Below are 4,816 nucleotides of genomic sequence, written 5' to 3'. Positions count from 1 at the left end.
CTCTTGATAGCCACTGGGGAAATGGAGGAGAAGGGAAGGAAGGTGTAGGAACGTTAGGAGAAGTTATATCAACAAAAGTTTCCATCTTGAGTGCTGTGGATCCAGACATTTTCTGCAATCAATCCTCCCTCCTCCTCAACACACATGCACACGCACACGTGCACACACACACATGCACACACACATAGTTAAGAAAACAGAAATAAAGTAATAACATCCCTCCCAGCTGGCTCTGCTCACGGCTGTGGGTCTTTTCTTTCTTTCTTTCTCTCCATGAATTTCTTCACTGCTTGGGTGGCCTGTGGAGGGATTCTGGCAACTCAGCATCATTGGTTTAGCTCCCTCTTAGGCTAACTTTTCCTTCCTGTGGGGAGCTCTCCTTTGAGGGACTTAGTGCTCCTCTCAGTCTGTGAAAGCAAGGCAGGAAGAAGAGGGCTTCAGTCAGACCTGAACCCCCTAATTCCAAGCATGAGGCCTGACTCTGACCCATGGAACCACTTTTCCTGAGGGAAGCTGTGAATTTCCTGTAATGAATGGAACCAGTCCTCCCTACCCAGGCGTTACTACTACATTTTGAGAAATTCTGAGTTTTGTATCATCTATGGTCTCCATAATTAGCTGTCAAATTCTGCTGGCATGAGGGAGTGCAATTCAGATGCTTTCAAAGCCTACTTCATGTGGACTTAATTTGATTTCTTCATTTACCTTACTGATAACATGATGAAAGTAGAACAGAGAGATTTCCCTTAACCATCTTAGGTTTTTCACTTACAAGGAAGAAAAGGTTCTCCAAACATTTAAAATCAAACTGCAGGGACTTCCCTGGTGGTCCAGTGGGTAAGACTCTGCACTCGCAATGCAGGGGGCCCGGGTTTGATCCCTGGTCGGGGAACTAGATCCCTCATGCGTGCTGCAACTCAGAGTCCGCATGCCGCAACTAAGAAGACTGCATGCCGCAACTAAGACCTGGCACAGCCTAAATAAATAAATAAATAAACATTTAAAAAAAATCAAACTGCAGGGGTGATTTCCAAAATGTCTTCCAGTTTTTTCACAAATTTTGAGTGAATTATATGACACAAACTCACTTTTCTACTGCCGGCATTGTACCTTTTCTATCTTGTGCAAAGGTCATTGCTTGCAGTGAATCGAAGAGCACAAGAAATATTCTGTTTGAAACCTGGCCCTGCCTCTGTTGTCCCCAACTTTTCTCTCTCATCTAGTAAATCCCAAATTGGCATGTTTTTCATAACATGTCATTTTTCATGCCTGGCTCTTTAAGGTGAGTATTGATTCCCGTGAGGCTTTCAAAGACATCTGGATAACATTCAAAAGTTTTTGCCTATGACATTTAGGTTTTAAACCACTGCCACATGGCTTGTTGGGATTTTTTAGTTTGGGAGGTATTGGAGGTATATGACTTGGGTTATGGTCCTGTCTTCATTGCTGACCTGCTGTGTGACCTTGGGAACATCACTTTACTCTCTGAATCTCAGAGGTTTTCTCATCAATGTTATGGGGGTAATAATATTTGCATGCCTGGTCTATCTCAGAGGGCTGTTGGGAAGAACAATCCAAATAAGGTATGGGGAAGCCCTTTGTAAGAAGAATGAAGTCTTAAACAAATGTAAGAGATTCTAAAAGGAGACAATTTAACTGGGATTATCAGGTAGTCCGGAAAACTTGACCCTTCCTTCTCAGATCAAGAGGTTTGTTGTCAGGTCACACAATTGCACTGTGTGTTACCGTTACTTTAATCCCTGTTTGTTGGATTCAAACACCCCCGAAGATCAAATTCTACGGAAAAATGGTATGAATGGATATATTGCCTCAGTTTTGAGAATCCACAGTAATATTAGCATAGGGATAAGGAAACTCAGCAGGCTTAAAGTTTTTTTTAGTATTAATGACACTATGAATGTGTTAAAGTAATCAGTAATATTACAAGTTCTATTTGCAGCAAAAGTAAAGTGAGAAAGAGAGAACTTCTCCCTGGATTTCAGAATCATGGCTGCTTCAGTTGTGAACACAACTGTTCATAGAAAGATAACCTGTTGTTCTCCTCATTTTAGAGTCAAGAACTAAATCACATCTGTGAAAATATACAGAAGGACAATAGGCAAATCCATCCTTCATTCTTTGATGTGTCTGTTTAACTGTCCCAGGCTTTCCCATCCTTGAGTGGTGTAGGGGCATCTGATAAACCCCAGGTGATTTAGAAGCACACAGAATCCTGCTTTATATTTTCATCTTATCTAGCTGCTTGCATGGGATTAAATGACCTTTTTGCCATAGGAGCAGTTATGCCGAGGAAGATGAACTTTCCCTTCCATCTGCGGGGTAAATGTTGTTCCTCCACATGCAGACTATCAGCCGAGGGACTGGCATTGTTTCCGGTTGTCGGGATATCATTGGCCTTTTTCCTCTGAAGAAGAGTCAATTCATTGCCTAGTATCAAACAGAAAACAAGAAAAGTAAATACAGCGTGATATTTCCCTACAATGGTAAATTAGAAATGGTATGAGTGTATGTGAGTATGACTGTGAAGTTTAAATCTGGGGTAGATCTGGCTGCAAGCTCAAGTTTGAAAACTTTTTTTTCAGAAGTGAATTTGAGCTCCTGTAGTTACATCCAGGAAATACGAGCCATTACCAAGGCTGGGAATTGAGGGTGAGGCCAAAAAAAAGGTCTGGAAATGTAATTGTAATTGGGGAGGCCAAACGACAGAGGTTAAGCCCTGGGAAATGGAAAGGCAAATCGGTGTCTGAGAATTCCTGGGCCTGTGGCAGGTCTCTTGCTGGACTCTGGCCATCACTGAACACTGCTTAGCTCTTATACCCTCCACGTGGACCTGTTTTAAGGGAGGCTGAAGGAGGACTGAGCTGGGGCCAAGATTGTGAAGTTAAAGGAGACCCTCTGAGAGCATATGCCCCCTTCAAACTTACGAATCGTGAAACCTTGATAATCTGGCGTTCCCAATGCTGGCATCATGGTAAACCTGGCAATGAACTCACAACCGAAACAAAACTGGTGAAGGGTCATGAGGGCAAAAATTTTGCCCTCATCACTATATCACCAGTAACTAGAACATAGTGACTGTTCTACAAAGGTTGGTAATAAAAAATTAATTAATGTTTATTACAAACAAACAAACAAACAAACCAACCTGGCTTTGATGGCCTTTAAAAGAAATAGTCTTAAGGTTCACAGGATAATGTGAATACCTACAACATGCCAGAAGCTTTACCTATTTTATCTCTAGTCTCTCAAAGACCTTCCAAGGTTATATTTTTCCTAGCATATAGAGAAGCTGAAAGAATATTATAGTGGACACTAGTATCCTGACTACCTATATTCTACAATTAGCATTGTATTATACTTGTATTATCACATGGATCTATCTATTCATCCATTTATCAACCGAGGTTAAGCTTTTACTCCTCATTTTGTAAGTGAAGTCTCAGCCAGGTAAGGCGGCTTGTCCAAGGTCCCCCAGCTAGTAAGTAATAGAGCTAAAATTTGGACTTGGGACTATCGAACTCTGCAACCTATGCCCATTCCACCACGCCGAGCGGACTCGTGTGATCACTGTGTTGCAACATAAGTTAAAGCAAGTAAACTGGAGAGTGGGTTGAAATCGACTGAGAGGTTGAAGTTACTAGTGCTAAAACCAGAGGAACATCCCAGGAAGGGCTAATTTAGCCTTTGACCCCAGAATTATAATTTGTAAAAAGCAGACTAATGCAGGAGGGCATGCATCTATGCATTCTATATCATATGTTAAAGAGGAAGGGACAAATCATTACAGGGGATTCCTATTGTTGTTTTTTTTTTGTTTTTTTTTGTTTTTAAAACATCTTTATTGAAGTATAATTGCTTTACAATGGTGTGTTAGCTTCTGCTTTATAACAAAGTGAATCAGTTATACATATACATATGTTCCCATATCTCATCCCTCTTGCCCTATTGTTGTTTTTAAGAAAGCAAGTTTCATGATGTGTAGTAGGCCCAGTACAGACTCAGCTCACTGTCTCACCATTTCTGTAGATTCGTAACATAGTACAAAAATTGAATAAGATATAACAGAGCATCAAGAATAGATTAGATTAGATTTCACATACTTTGTTTACTAAGGCAGGGAAATATGTAATACATTTCAGAAAGATTTCCATAGATAGGATTGACACAGGTTTTCAACAGGGAAAAATTAATAATAAACACTCCCAAAAGTTTATTACCATAATTTCCAAACAATATAATAATTTGTTAGACCCCCATACACTAAGATTTAGGTAAACATAGTCTCTTACCTTTAGTAGTTTACAATCTTAAAGAGTCAACGTCAAAGCCTCAGTTATTTAAAAATTTTAATGACTTAATTACAAAAGTCTCTGACTTAGATTTCTGGAGATAAAATACAACAGAAGTATGTCTGTTTATATCTCCACTCTTGCAATATTGCTTACAACAAGCATTACTGTGCTTCTCGTTAGGAGAAAAATTAGATTTTAAATGTTGTACACAGTACTTTGTTTTTGTTTTCTTTTTTGAATTTTATTTTATTTTTTATACAGCAGGTTCTTATTAGTTATCTATTTTATACATATTTGTGTATACATGTCAATCCCAATCTCCCAGTTCATCCCACCACCGCCCCCCCCCACCCCCCTGCCACTTTCCCCCCTTGGTGTCCATACGTTTGTTCTCTACATCTGTACACAGTACTTTGATTAAGAAGCGCACTGATGAATCAACAAATATTTCTTGAGAATCTCCTATGGAGCCATTTCTGGGGTCTGTGTTGTGAGGGATGCAT

At 39.9% G+C, this 4,816-nt stretch overlaps 1 non-coding gene across 1 annotated transcript; it reads left to right on the top strand.

The window, feature by feature from the left end:
* The first annotated feature begins 819 nt into the window (after positions 1–819).
* TRNAA-CGC (transfer RNA alanine (anticodon CGC)) lies at positions 820–892 on the top strand. The gene has a single exon. It is a non-coding gene; the product is annotated as a tRNA-Ala (tRNA).
* The last annotated feature ends 3,924 nt before the right edge of the window (positions 893–4,816 follow it).

The sequence above is a fragment of the Eubalaena glacialis genome, chromosome X (assembly GCF_028564815.1).
Source record: "Eubalaena glacialis isolate mEubGla1 chromosome X, mEubGla1.1.hap2.+ XY, whole genome shotgun sequence".
Lineage (NCBI taxonomy): Eukaryota > Metazoa > Chordata > Mammalia > Artiodactyla > Balaenidae > Eubalaena > Eubalaena glacialis.
This window is presented reverse-complemented; position numbering and strand designations above follow the sequence as displayed.